This window comes from Zea mays, chromosome 6 (assembly GCF_902167145.1).
Source record: "Zea mays cultivar B73 chromosome 6, Zm-B73-REFERENCE-NAM-5.0, whole genome shotgun sequence".
Taxonomy (NCBI): Eukaryota; Viridiplantae; Streptophyta; class Magnoliopsida; order Poales; family Poaceae; genus Zea; species Zea mays.
Genome location: NC_050101.1, coordinates 78,686,317 through 78,701,679, shown reverse-complemented (window position 1 = coordinate 78,701,679; position 15,363 = coordinate 78,686,317). Strand labels below are relative to the sequence as shown.

Below are 15,363 nucleotides of genomic sequence, written 5' to 3'. Positions count from 1 at the left end.
AATTATTTATTATCAGAATAAAGATGAGAAAAGCATGTTCGTTCACAATCACCAATTATTAGGATAAAGGTGAGGGAAGCATTTTTGTGCGCAAACAACAAACACAATGCAACAATCAGGATGCATGCTCGTCCTATTCGTCCTCACGAATTTCGCCAACATAATGTGGCAATAGTGTTCTATATAGGTGGCATATCTACGTTCTCTCTCGATATGTTGCTAGTCGTCATCTACACATACGATTTCGAAGTTAGTGTACCTGCAGAAAATTCCATCACAGCCCATTTCCTAATGATGCAATTCACACATGACAGTTTATCACAGTTTATACTCCATATATTTCTATATGGAGGCCAGCTCCTCATTAAGCGCCGAGCCACGCATAGGCGCCGCTGCCACACTTTAACCATAGGGCAGCTCATTATGGTAACTCACCTTCTTACCTGAGCGTAGGTGCGTCGTTACAAGTACATTACACTTCTCAGTATTCCCATGTCTGTATACCCATACACATCCAGGGGGTACTGAATCCCAGAAAATTAAATACTCCACATCGCAGCCTTCATATATACATATGTAAAACATGTATATAATCAAGCGCTGTTTATGCTCTCCCCTAGACCGACGTTTGTCCGGTCACGCTCTCACATCTCACCTTACCTGAGCATCGATCCATTCAAGACTGAATGGCCTCAAAAACAACATTACACATGTATGCATCACCCTTCCCAGGTTGTGGGTTAGTATTCTGAACTAAGCCACCTAGTAGTCCTTAACTTAGGGCTTATAGAGGATGTCGCTAGCATTATAGTTTTTCAAATATGTTTTTCAAAACCAAACAATGTGTTTAGTTGAAAATAGGTTTTCTAAAACCAAAACTTTTGTTTTGAAAATACGTATGTGATCGTATATACTTAATCCTGCTCCGATACCAGCTGTCGCAGAACCTCCCAAGTTATCGGGCCCACATGCACCTGTCCTTGTCTCAAAGACCTCAGACAGCTATGCGTGTGCACCAAACAACTTAACAGGATCTGTCTGATTGCCCCGAGGACCCCGGATAAACGACTTACCACCAAGATCGCAGGATTAAGTAAACACAAATCACACACCAACATTTGCAGCGGAAATTCTTTATTACAAAATGGTTACAAGTTACAACATTTACAAGTTATAACAAGATTACAATATATATCATCGGAGTGATTACAAAAGAAAGTGATTCAAAAAAAATTACAATTTAAAATGTATAAAATATTTATAGGTTTTCAAATACATGCTAGCTTAAGTGACAATCCTCAATAAAGAAGCTAAAGATGGGATATACTTATATAAGAAGGCCGAGCCTACCGGCACTTAGCAGCATCCATAACAGAACAAAATTATAACCTGAAAAACAACAGGGAATAAAACCCTGAGTACGCAATTACTCAGCAAGACTTACCCGACTAAAGAAAAGACTCTCAAGGGTATGCTGGTTTATTGGGAATCAAGGTAAAGCTCATCAAATTTCAAAGACTCGTTTTTGCAGAAAAGCTTACTAGTAGTGGATCCTTATGCCAAAATTTTACTTCACAAGTTAAGTACTTTTCCTGAATCTAGATTTGCCTAATCTAGAGCATTCACTTGTCCTACACTAGCTTCCTTTTATCAACTTTAGTTTCACTTGTTATCTACGATGCAGGGCAGTGATCCAGTCTTCATATCCGAGAAGTAACGGCGATCCGAATCGATTAATACTCAGCTGAGGATGTCCAACCACACGACATATGTAGCACTTAACCCTTGCATATGTCAACTCGCCCACAGGTTTCTCAAGACCAGAACGGGTTCACGCGACCCGAGAGCACAGTACTCCACCGTCCAGCCATTGGCCTGGTTGGTACACGTTACTCTCGCCATGGTGCCCGCCATGTTTCCGAGAGTACAGCACCCCACCTTCCAGTCTCTGCCACGGAGGGTACAAGCTACTCTCGCCATCGCTCCACTCCCAGTGCGTGCGAGCTGTTCTGGTATTGGTCCGACCGAGGCAAAGCTTACCCATGATGAGGCATGTGGCCAGTTAAAGGGTCCTAGATCAGCAGGCCAACAATCGGAACGGTCCTTAAGCGACACAGACGGGCGACCTTTCCTGCTCAACGTCTGGTCTCATCTTATTATTTAACACCCAAACCATGTACCTGACAGAGGTACAATACTTGAATAATGAATTCATCATCGCGAGTGATGCCTTCATTACTGCAAGTTTCTTTTTTATAAAACCCATATCCAGTGTTACATAATATTCTTTTAAAAAGGAACAAGTTTTAATTTTCTAGGCAGGGCTAAGCCTCATTAGTTCTTTTTGTAAAACAGGTATCAAGGAGGATAATCAAATTCCAAGGAATGGTAATGCATCAACTGTTTCATCACTCAACTCCTATCACCTAATGCAGCATATAAGTGATAAAAGTTTTAAAAACAACAAGGAGGTGGCAAATGCACCGGGGCTTGCCTGGGATAACACTAAGTTAGTGTTGTTAATTGACGACCACTTGGTGAGCATCTCCCATTCTGGCACTCTATCAGATCATCCATCCTTAGGTTCGTTCACTAGCATCATTTTGGGATCAACTCGGCTCTTGTCCTTCGCATCACGTGTAACGAACCTGAATGATATGCATAATGCACATGAATGATTATGAGCAGGTAGCACAAGATAAACAATGCTACAGTAGAAAGCTAAACACTTAATGGTGAGGCGCATACAACACCCATAAGTAAACGCTAGACATCGATAAATGGCTAAACACCATAATCTCGCTTCTTTAACTCAAGCATCAAGCCTCAAAAGGCTGCACATAAATCTTAATCTCATGAACTAGAGTATCCTATCGAAGGATTAACACGACTCTTAGTATTAATGAACAACTCATTATTAACAAGCATAGAATTCCATGGAATAAAAATTATCTTAACTTAAAGGCCTAAAACACTTGTATGCATAAACACTAGACACCTCTAACTCTACACCCAAAATATTGTCCAATAGCCTAGTATTCTATAAAACAATAGGCTCAACAAATTTGAAGATTTAAAGCACTTATGTGCACTAACCATCACAAAATTCTCATGTTTCAGTTTTAATCGGCTTATTGATACTACTCGTTTTTAGACACTCAGGGTAGCAAGCAACATCAAATCAAGGTATCTAATCGTTCACTAAACATTTAGTATAAAGACTACTAGTAAAGCATTATCGTGTTCAAATAAATCAAAGAAGTATAACAATACTGATAGAACCTATCTTAGAATAAGGACAGAAGCATTACAGCTAGCCTTCTAAACTTAAATGGTACATTAGAGATTAATATATTATTGTCTAAAATCTGAGTGTACTATCTAACAAGATGAATATATGAATATACTGGTTTAGAAATAATACGGAGATATACCAGAAGTCGTAACCCATTCTAGTTTACATTCGAATTCAACAAGGAATATATATACCCACATGAAGATGAATTATATTGCACTAATAAATATTTATCTAAGGTATTTAACCGGTCATTAATAAAGAATATAATACTACTAAAGCATAGCATGGATTACTATCACCACTATATTCAACCAGTCTTCAATAATCAAAATTTAACTAATTCTATCAAGCCAAACAAGAATGACCCCAAACAATCAATTTACCACGCGCAGATTTTTTCTAGACAGCAGCACAGTAGTCAAATGTTTTGTTCGTAACTCACAAAATATGCATCCAAAAATAGTAAACTAGGACTTTCTGGAAAGCTTATAAAGTTCTATATAACTTTTGTATTATCATCATAACAAGATTCGACCTTTAGAAAGGTCAAACTGTACTAAACACAATTTCTGTCCAGATTTGGACAGAATTCGGCCACTCACTTTAAAATTCCATAACGGGAGTTTCAGATATCCAAATCAGGTGATCCTAGACTTTTTTTGAAAGCTAGTAGAATTGTCTATAATTCATTTATAAACATCTCATGTTAATTCAATACATATCAAAGTCAGTTAATACAAACAGACTTCTCTGTCCAGATTTGGACAGATTCAGACTATATAGTTCAAACAGCTGTAACTTGGTCTCTAGACCACAAAAAAAAGTGCTCCAAAATTTGTTGGAAAGCTTTAGAAAAGTACTACAATTCTCCTATAATTACTAAGAGCTAAGAGCTGATTCTAAGTTTAATTTGGGCAAACAGGGTCATTTTCGAAATCAGTACAGAATCTGGGCAGATTCTGAAACTAGACTTTGAAAAATCATAACTCCTAAACTACTAAACCTATGGTCATAAAATTTTTTACACAACCAGGATAAAGAAGTTAGCTACAACTTATATGCATATCATCTCTTCAGAAAACAAAGTTTACTTCACTTAGCTACCTGCATACTAAAACTGTGCACAGTCCAAACAGCAAAAATTCAATTTAGTTCCCATTTTGGTTAACCACAGCTTACCAACGCATCAATCAAAGCATTCCTTGCCTAAACAGAACCATCCTCTGTGTTTTATAACATTCATTTAATTATACTTGACATATGTACTCTCTAAAGCACTCCTCGTAAAATCTGCACCTAATACCTAAACTTCCCCTCAAACAACACTTCTACTATCCAATCATGACGTCAAAAAAAATTCATGGCACACAACCAAATTATTTCATCATACATCAAATACCATTACAGCAATAATTATATAACCAAATAATTCATTAGCTAAGTAGTCGGAGAAACGACTTGGCTCACCACATCATGCTCCGACTCGATTTCAGCAAGAACGAAGACGGCCACCAGTTCGAGCATATCATCGAACACCTAATGAGTGTTGAACTTAACCTTCTTCTCCACCTAATTCTCCAAGGATTTTACTCCATATCGCACACATCAACACACATAAAACCTCACATCAGCAGGGTATTAACAAGAACTAGTAAAACAACAAAGGGATTTAGAGATCACCATGGAAGCAGCAGAGGTGGCCGGCCATGGGAACAAAGGAGGGGCTGGGGGCACCCACTTGCTGCAGAAAGGGGAGGGCACTGCTTGCTGCAGGGGAGGGCATCGAGCTACAGCAGGGAGGGGCGTCGGCCATGGCAGGAAGGGGAGAGAGCTCGGCTGGGCACCATAGCAAGAGGAGGATGGGGAGGGCTGGAGCGCGGACCAGGGCGTGGTTGTGGTTGGGGGCGAGCTTGGAGGAAGCCAGGCACCGCGGGAGAGGGAAGCAGGAGCTCGGCTGGGCGTGCGTGGTGCGTGTGACCAGCGTCGAGCGAGAGATTTGATTGGCAGTGGTGAAAGGCCTGGAAGTTGGCGTGCATGAGCTGAGAGGAGGAGCTGAACGCGCATCAGAGGAGACGCACAGGTTTCCAGGGATTTGAACACATGCACAGGATAAGGCTGGGAATTTTCTAGGAGCGCCTGCTCTATCCGTTTAGGAGGGATGAGCAGTGTTTTCTGGCCTAGGAGTTTGACGTGGTGAAGGAGATTTCCAGGGAGTTGGCTAATGAAGTGACACGGCGAGGATGACGTGCCAACGAAGATGTTTCCAGGAGCCGAACGCTTAATGGATAAGAAGTAGCATGAGGATTTTTTTCTCCAGGAGTTTGCTTGTTGACAGGATAAGACAAGACAAAAAAAAGCAATTGGATAAGAATAAAGAAATAGACGATGGGAAAAACAATAGAATTTATCTTTTTTTTTAGAGAATCATAGATATTTTGAGCCAAGATTTTTAGATCAGAGCGAGACGTAATCGGAACAAATCAGAACAGTATTTCGGACTGTGTTCTATTTGATTTGAAATAATTTCATCCGCGACTGAACACTTGGTTCCACAGCCACGGATAATTTACCAGTGAATTGGAGCTCAATTAAAATTCTCGAACGCGCTGTTACGGTTTTGATTTAGCGAATACTTGAAATCAGATGAATTTGTACCCGTCCTTTATATCCAAAGTTTTGGATCAGGTAAGAAACGACAAACCGAAATAAACTGATTTCGGCACTGATAATTTGTTCGGCATGATTCGACCGAAATTAGTCGAAACAATATCTGCGAACATATATGCGAGTTTGTCTTCGAAACAGCGTGCTGAAGAATAAATTGGTTTATAACCTCACGCACGATTTTTCTCAGACAACGTGCGATACAAATTATTTTGCCCCCAACATTTAGTTGTCGAGTTCAAATTAATTTATCCGGAATAAAATCATCCGAGCGAGTCGGGCTTCCTAATTCGTATTCGTGTGAGCGATGAATTTTAAATAATCACCAGACGCACCGATTTTCGGAACAGCTATGTTCCGAACATCATGAAAATTTAGGAAGAGCCCGTATAAAAAAACGATGTCGAACTCGCGACAGATGAAACGGATGCGATATTAAAATCGCAATAGGCGAAGATGTTTAAAATTTAGCATATGTTTTATCCACTGATATTATGTGCTTAAATCCATACTCGATGTCGAGCGGAATATAAACACCTGGGGTGTTACAGATATTTTCGGGACATGTCTATTGTAAGGGCTGATGACGGAGAGAAGACCGTGCCTACTCCCGAAGAGAATGAAGTTGTGATGTTCCGAAGCTTTTTTAAGGCTGGGCTTCGGTTTCCATTAAGCAAATTTGTGGTTGAGGTTTTGAAGATTTATCAAGTCTACCTGCATCAAATTACGCCCGAAGCAATCATAAGAATGGGAATCTTTGTCTGGGCCGTGAGGAGCCAGGGCTTGGAGCCAAATGCAAAAAGCTTTTGTAATTTACATGAGCTAATATATGAGACAAAGCCCTGGGGAAAAGAACAATATCATAACAATTTTGGCTGTTATAGCTTCGGCGCCCGCTCTGGGTCAAGCTGCCCCGTGCCGACCTTTCGGAAGAGATGGCCCGGGGACTGGATGAAGGAATGGTTCTATGTAAAAAATGATTTGAAGGCACGAGAAGATATTAAAGATATCATCATGCATCCTATTTGGCAACGCTTCGGCCTCCGGAAGCCGAAGGTGGAAATGGATGAAGCAGCCGAAGAATGCCAGAGGGCCTTCGGCGTGATTTGCTCGTTCATCGGGACTAGGGACTTAGTTCAAGAACACGTGGCCTACAGGGTATGGCCACTTGTAGAAAAGTGGGAAATACCAAAGGAAACCATCAGCAAACCTGACGAAGGTGGACTAGTTAGGTTAAAATACACCTTCAAATATGGAGATAAGTTCGTCGAGCCAGATGATGACTGGCTGAAAAGTATTGAGGCCATAAGCGATGAACTACTTGGATCATACTCGAAGGCAGAAGATACTGCACTATCTGCGGCCTTCGGAGGCCGGAAGAAGAAAAGACTCAACCGAGTATTTGATGCCATTGGGTTCGTCTACCCTGACTACCGTTATCCAATACAGGGTCAAAAAAGAAAAGATACAGCTTCTGTGAAGGAAGTTGCTTCAGCCACTCCTAGTGAGCCGGCGCCGAAGAGGAAAAAGATGAAGGTTCTTACGCACCGGCCACGCTATATTGAACCGGCCACAGTGCCCGAGTTTGTTGGTGAAACCTCTTCGGCCACCGAAGCCAAGGAACCGACTCCCCTACCGAATGTTGAAGAGCCGGTCATAATGCCGGAGATGGAGAAAATAGAAGAACTGAAGGCTAGAGAAACAAGGACATCTAAAAGCCAAAAGGGTCCAGCAATGACCCCCAAAAGAAAAAAGATGGTTAATGTACTGGATGTATTGGAGACAATAAAGTCTTCAAGCACTACTCCGAAGAAAATTGCCAAAACTCCCAAAGTGCAAATTGAAGCCTTTGGTGCCGAAGCATCAAAGCACCAAGCTGAGACTGAAGCTGGGCCTTCAGAGCCCGCCAAGGTGAAATCCTTGGAAACCAAAGAAACAGAAGCAGCAGAACAAATTTTAGCTGAAGAAACTGGCACTGCCGCCCCCGAAGCATTTTCCGAAGCTTTCAATTATGTTTTATGACATGCTTCGGGGAAAGAGTTGACTGAAAAAGAAAAGTAAGAGGCTCAGTTCTATGCCCAAAAACTGAAATATCCAAAGGGGGCGTTGATATTCAACGACAGCGGAGAAGAAGACTTCTTGTATTGTCTCCCTGACAGCAAGGAGATTTCTGTCTGTCGGGAGATGAGCAAAAGCTTCGGATTCCCAACCCTAGAAGACGGGCTCTCAGTGTTGTCAAAGAACGAGCTGGCCGATAGCTTAGCGTACAATAGTTTAAAGGTGAAAAATGATATCTTTGTATTATTTCTTGAAACCAAAATTTTTCATTTGCTTAAACTTATTAACACACATTTTTTCTAGGGCCTTATACTTAGCAATGCCCTTAGGGCACAAAAAGATGCCGAAGACAAAGGGTGTACCATAGCCTTGAGCAACCTTCGTTCCGAAGTAATTGAACTAAGGAACGAAGGTCTCGAAAAAGATAAAATATTACACTCGTTAGTGAATAAAATAAAAGAAGATGAAGCTGCTTTCAAAGCTCAAGCTGAGGCTCAGAAGCGCGAAATTGAGGATCTTCGGAAACAGCTAGTTAGAGCTAAAGAAGAGTGCACACTTGAAGAAACAAAACGAGAAATTAGTGAACAATGGGCCAATCATTTAGAAAAAACGTTGAAGAGCTTCGTGCATCCAAGAAAAAGTGTTATGAAAAATCTATAGAATGTGTTAAGAAAATAAGAACCAGCTTCGCCAGCGTTGGCACATTCTCAAGTGAGGAAAACTTCATAAGGGGTGACCCCGAAGGCCCAATTGGATGGATCAGCCACGAAGCTGAAGCTTTTGAAGAAGTTTTGAATAGCCGCGGAGACATATGCGCCTTTTCGGGTGCCAGGGGGATTGCCACTATTTTGGAGAGGAAAGGCTGTGACCATGTGAAATCCTTGGCACAATCCGAAGCCGCCTTATCTTCTGAAGATGTAAAAGACCCCTCGGCCGAAGCGAGCCTGGTCGGTGGAAAATTTTTCACCGACATTTGGGAAAATGGTGGCCGGGAGATGGCTCAAGAAATTATAAGAAGAAGCGAAAAAGGCATTCATGACGCTAGAAAAGTAGCAGTGGCCGCTGAGAAAAGTGCGGATCTCGAAGGGCAAATAGGTATTAACTACTAGTTTTTGGCTTTTTGTTGTAACCTTTTGATTTCGAACTTGTTTACACTTTGTAACATAGCCGCACCTTCTCTTCCCTCAGAGCCTGCCGAGCCATCGGCGGACCCCCACGTGAAGGGGGACGACGAAATTAGAAAAATGGCCGAAGCCATCATGGATAAAGTTGTTGATCAACTACTAAACGAAGCTATAGAAGTAGTTCTAAGGGAAGATTAGATGTTATTGTAAAAACATTTAGAATGTAACGTTTGTTGAGCAACATGTGTAATATTTTGTAACTTTGAATGTAATATATAAGCTATTTATGGTTCTATTCTTTACGATGCATGAAACTTCACATACATACCGTTTTGAGCCTTCAGCGAAAAACACATTCCCTTCTTTTCATGCTTCGTAAATAATATCTGTATTTTCATAAAAACATCCAATCCTCGTAAAATCAGTAACCAATAGATCTTTTCATTTCAGAGTTTGACGAAGGTATAGTTCTTCAATAACTATTTTTGTGCCCTGGCACTATTTCTTCGAAACAATCTTCGAATATCAACACTGAAACCCCCTTCTTGCGTCATTGATGCAATATGATGTATGATGTTATGCTATGCAAATGATGTGATGCTGTGATGTTATGCAAAATGATATTTGCCGAAGATCGATGTTTTTTCACTGCAAGCCTCCCTTAGGAGCTTCTTTGCCTTTTACTTCAGCGGAATCAGCGTTTATTTTTCGCTGTAAGCCTCCCTTAGGAGCTTCTTCGCCTTTTACTTTTAGCGGAATCAGCGTTTATTTTTCGCTGTAAGCCTCCCTTAGGAGCTTCTTCGCCTTTTACATTCAGCGGAATCAACGTTTATTTTTCGCTGTAAGCTCTACATTCCCTTCGGAACGACTTTTGAGCAGAAAACTTACGTTGCGCTCCCTTAGGAACGACTTTTTGTTATTTCGAAGATTCACCCTGTAACCATATGTTCTTATGCTTCGGCAACTTTTTGGACTCCGTTATTCTATGGAGAAGGTATACTTGTACTATAGCAAAGGCGAAGCTATTACAAGAAATTGAAAACGACAAAAAACACTTAGACTTTCAATAATTGTTCCTTATTAAAAAGAAAATGATACTGAATGCAAAAACTACTGCCGAGGTAGGATATTTGCTAATAAATGTGCTTCGATTCTGGCACAGTACTATTGACTGTGCGAGCTTCGGACTCTTCTTTGAAGTCTCGTTGGTGTTGAGTATGCTGACTCCCTTCTGGCTGCTGGCCTCGTTGCACTGGTGGTGGAGGTGGGAGCTGTTGCTAAGATGCCTGAGATTGACTTGCCGAAGCAACAGAAGCTACAGGGTGGTTACCCACATACTCTGGGATATAAGGCGAGTGGTACGAAGCAGTATGCATGACTTGCTTTGGCTGGGTCTGTTGGGCTGCAGCTTCTGCTATTTCCTTTTGTTTCTGGATGGTGACATGGCACATCCTGGTGGTGTGGCCCTTGTCCTCACCACAGAATAGGCAATAAATTTTCCTTGGCTGATCCCCAAATCTTCCTCCGAAGCACCTGGCACCTCTACCCCTTGGAGCTGAAGGCCGAGGATAACTCTGCTGCTGCCCCGAAGCCTGGGAAGCCTGGGAGGAATATTGCGGCCTCTGCTGCTGGCTTCCCCTGTCATCAGTCTGAGTGGAATGAATCGATCTGACATGTCTAGGATGAAACCTCCCTCCGAAGCCCCTGGCTATTTCGGAGAATCTGTAAGCTTCCTCCCTTCTCTGCCGAAAGTCATTGTCAGCGCGGATGTATTCATCCATCTTCCGAAGCAATTTCTCTAGAGTCTGAGAGGGTTTCGTGGCAAAGTATTGGGCTGAAGGTCCCAGCCGAAGCCCCTTAATCATGGCCTCAATGACAATTTCATTAGGCACTGTTGGCGCTTGTGCCCTCAGGCGTAAGAACCTTCGGACATACGCCTGAAGATATTCCTCGTGATCTTGGGTGCACTGGAATAAAGCTTGAGCGGTGACCGGCTTCGTTTGAAACCCTTGGAAACTGGTGATCAGCATATCCTTCAGCTTCTGCCATGATGTGATCGTTCCTGGCCGAAGAGAAGAGTACCAGGTTTGTGCAACATTCTTGACAGCCATAATGAAAGACTTCGCCATGACTGCAGTATTGCCACCATAGGAAGATATTGTTGCTTCGTAGCTCATCAGAAACTGCTTCGGATCTGAATGTCCGTCGTACATGGGGAGTTGAGGTGGCTTGTAAGACAGAGGCCAAGGTGTAACCTGCAGTTCTGCTGACAGAGGAGAAGCATCATCAAAAGCAAAATTTCCATGATGGAAATTCTCATACCAGTCATCCTCGTTGAAGAAGCCCTCCTGATGAAGCTCTCTGTGCTGAGGCCTTCGGTTCTGCTCATCTTGAGTAAGATGGCGAACTTCTTCAGAGGCTTCGTCTATCTGCCTCTGCAAGTCAGCTAACCTGGCCATCTTTTCCTTCTTCCTTTGGACCTGCTGATGGAGCATCTCCATATTTCTGATCTCTTGATCCAAGTCGTCCTCCTGAGGCGTTGGACTGGTGGCCTTCCTCTTCTGGCTTTGGGCTTCTTGAAGAGAGAGGGTCTCCTGGTTGGGGGCCAGCGGCTACAGCGCGACAGCCCCTGTTGCTGAAGCTTTCTTTGGCGGCATGACGAAGGTCTATGCTTGCCGAAGGTGTTCGAAACTCAAAAAGTGGAAGTGAGTTCACCGGAGGTGGGCGCCAATGTTGGGGACTTGTTCTCAAATGCTAAGAGTTAAGAACAAGGCAACATAAAAAGTGTTAAATGTTAAAGTCCTTCGTCCTTCGAGACATTATTTCCCTTCGGATATAATGAATTCTGGATGAAGGTTGTGAAGGAAAAACCTTCGTAAGCACAATAAATGATGAGGAAGAATTCATATGCAAGATATGAAAAATAACATAAACACTTAAACATTATTATCAACTTATTTTTATTTGCATTACCATATCGACAATAACAAATTATAAATGTACCTTCGGTTTGAAGGAAAGCAAGGGTACAAGCGTGATACAAAAAGCGAATGCCAAATCAACGTGAACAGTACGGGGATACTGTTCACCTATTTATAGGCACGGGACGCAGCCCATGTAAAATTACACCCATGCCCTTTACATTTGCTAATAACTCTATAGTAATTCTTCGAGGTCTAATTTGCCTTTTCATCTTTAAGTCGGTTTCTCTTTTCTGCTGCCATGCCGAAGCTTTTCCTGCGCACAGCTTCGTGATTACCTTGTCCTTCGTCATAATCACCTTTCGTCTCGCTCAGGCTTCGTCCTGACCATGCTCTGTATGCTCATGATCCGAATCCGAAGATACCTGTTCACATATTTCACTTGGAAAACATTGTCAAATTATGTTTTTGAGGACCTTCGGAAGCCGAAGGCCCCCAACACCTGTTTTACAAAAAGGTTTTTCTTATGCTTAGCCTGGCTCTAGAAAAACAAAATGTTTGTTTTAACAAAAGATGATGCTTCAAAGTGGGTGGGATGTTTTCAAAAAATAAAATTTGATGGTGGATCCATCATGGCCATGATGGATTCAACATCGGAAAAGATGTACCGCTGCCAGGTACCAAACTTTGGGTTGAAATGATAAAGCTGAGACCGGGCGGGTGACTTGCACGAGGAGAGAGCCTCGGTGTAGTGTCTCCGTCTGAGTCGATTAAGGACCTTCTCGATGTAGGCTTGATGATCGAGGACCCTTTAACTGGTCACATGCCTCGTCATGGGTAAGCTTTGCCTCGGGCAGACTAATACCAGAATAAGATAACACACAATAGGAGTGGATAGATGGCGAGAGTAGCGTGTACCCTCCATGGCAAGAGGCTGGACGGTGGTGTATCTGTGCTCTCGATTGGCGTGAACCTGATCTAGTCTTAAGAACCCCGGTGGTGAGTTGACATATGCAAGGGTTAAGTGCTACATATGTCGTGTGATTGGAGATCCTCAGCTGAGTATAATCGATTCAGATCGCCGTAACTTCGCGGACATGAAGACTTGGTCACTGACCTACACGTAGCATTCTAGTGAATAAGAAGGGTTGATAAGAAATTGGCTAGTATAGGTCCAGTGATTGAACTAGGGTAGAAAGAACCTTAGACACAGGTAACTTTACTTAACCTGACAAGTAAAACTGGACTTTTAAGGATCCACCATTAGTAAGCATTTCTGTAAACAGAGTTTTGATTATTGATAAGCTTTACCTTGAATCCCAAAGGCCAGCATATCCTTGAGAGTCTTTTATTTTGACGGGTAAGACTTGCGAAAGTACACTTCATACTAAGGGCTTTGTCCCATATTGTTTTAGGTGAGGAAGCGACAAACTTTTGTTGCTTCTGTTCCAAGGTGGTGCCTAAAGAGGAAAACCAAGACTGAAGCTGCGGGAGGAAGGGTCCTCCGTTAAGAAAAACTTTTTACTATTTATCGGGAGGGGTTTTTGCCTCCCAGTGATGTAATAATAATACTTCAGCACTCCTATAGTTTAACTCTGGTCTGTAATAATACTCTTTCCTGTTTTAAATAAAATAAGTTATTGTAACCTCTTCCGCATTTTCGTACCTCCGATGTGTTGTAATATCTACGTGACGGGTGAAACGCTCTTGGGCAAGGTAAGGAAATCAGATATCGAACTTGTCAAGTGATCAGGTGCACCTACAGGGTTGTCTGTCTGAGGTCCGTTGGACAAGGACAACTGTGGGTGGGCCTAATGACTTGGGAGGTTCCGTCACAGCTGGTATTGGAGCAAAGCCCATCTTTGCAGATGTTATGAGACATTTTCAAAAAGAATTTTCAAAGACTTATCTAGAAAATTTATTTCCTTCTTATCTAACTTCCTTTTGAAGTACTTATTTTAAAGACCAGATAGTAGAGTGCGATGTATAGAAGGTTGTCAATCAACTAAGGTTGATTCTGTAATCATGCATGCATCATGATAAAAACTATATTAATAAGGTTTTCCCCCTCATGGAGATATGCCGCCGCGCATAAGGAAAACTGCGTGCAAGTCTACCAGGCCAATTGGCGTACCTCGCCATCAACTAGTTCCAAGGCATGAGGATAGTAGTAGTGGTAGCAATGATCCCATCGGAGATCTGGAAGCCCAAATAGAACAGCTTCGAACAAAACTCCGTTACAGGAACAATGTGCGGGTTGAGGATGGTCAGCGAATAAACGAGTTAAGAACTGACATCCGACACTTGCAAGACCAACTTGCTGAACAAGATTTAGCGCTCGATTGGGCTATTAACTCCCGTTCACTTGCTTGGGCCAAGGAAGCCAAAGCTCGAGCCCGCGTGGAGGAGCTTAGCACAGCCGTGGACAACTTGCAGGTGTACTGTAATACGCTACATGAGGAGGTTCATGTATTGTATTCACAACTGCACCCTAACATGCTGCGGATCCTGTCGGAATGGGAGCCGGACCTTCTGGAGTAGCGGGAGAAGCACTTGGTGGTGAACTGGACCTTTTTAGGCCTCCTCCCTCTATGAAGTTGGTTGATGAATGGTCTCCTACGCCCGACAGTGAAGCTACCAAAAGTGATAAGAAGCTAGAGTAGTGTAGTATAGACATAGTGTTAACGTATAATAGGTAATGTAATCCTGTTGTAAATTCGAGTCTGTATCATTACCCTTTTTAGTAATGTAAAATGGATGGTTTGTTTTGGCATATTATGTTTTCCAAATGTTCTTTGCCTCAGATGCCGTCCAAGATTCGTGCGCAGGATGGTGCGGGAACCTCCCGTGGGAGGGAAACAACTCCTAACCCGCCCCCAGTACCTCCAACATTAGATGAGGCCATCGCTGCCTTAGTTAATGCCACGGCTGACAACACCCGCTTTCTTAAGGGAAATGGCGGGACAATAAATGCAACAGCAAGGCGGGCGAGCCTATCCGCAGGGACCCCGTGAAACATCATATTTGGATTTCTCCGAAACATGTCCCACGCTATTTGTCAAGGCTGAAGATCCTCTTGAAGCGGATGAATGGATCTGGGTTATCGAACAAAAGTTTGGGCTTCTCCGATGCACAGAGACTCAAAAGCCCTTATTTGCGGCACAGCAGTTGCGAGGCCCTGCCAGTACCTGGTGGGGAAATTATGTGGCTATTCAGCCGGCTGGTCATCAAGTTACCTGAGACGAATTCAAACTGGCGTTTCGAGAGCACTATATTCCTGAAGGGGTGCTCCATATGA

At 42.6% G+C, this 15,363-nt stretch overlaps 1 long non-coding RNA gene across 1 annotated transcript; it reads right to left on the bottom strand.

Moving 5' to 3' along the window:
* Window positions 1-1,117: 1,117 nt before the first annotated feature.
* LOC109940160 (uncharacterized) lies at window positions 1,118-5,422 on the bottom strand. Its single transcript, NR_174128.1, has 3 exons — window positions 4,766-5,422; window positions 2,495-2,648; window positions 1,118-1,389 (listed from the first exon to the last, which is right to left on the bottom strand). It is a non-coding gene; the product is annotated as an uncharacterized lncRNA (long non-coding RNA).
* Between the last annotated feature and the right edge of the window lie 9,941 nt (window positions 5,423-15,363).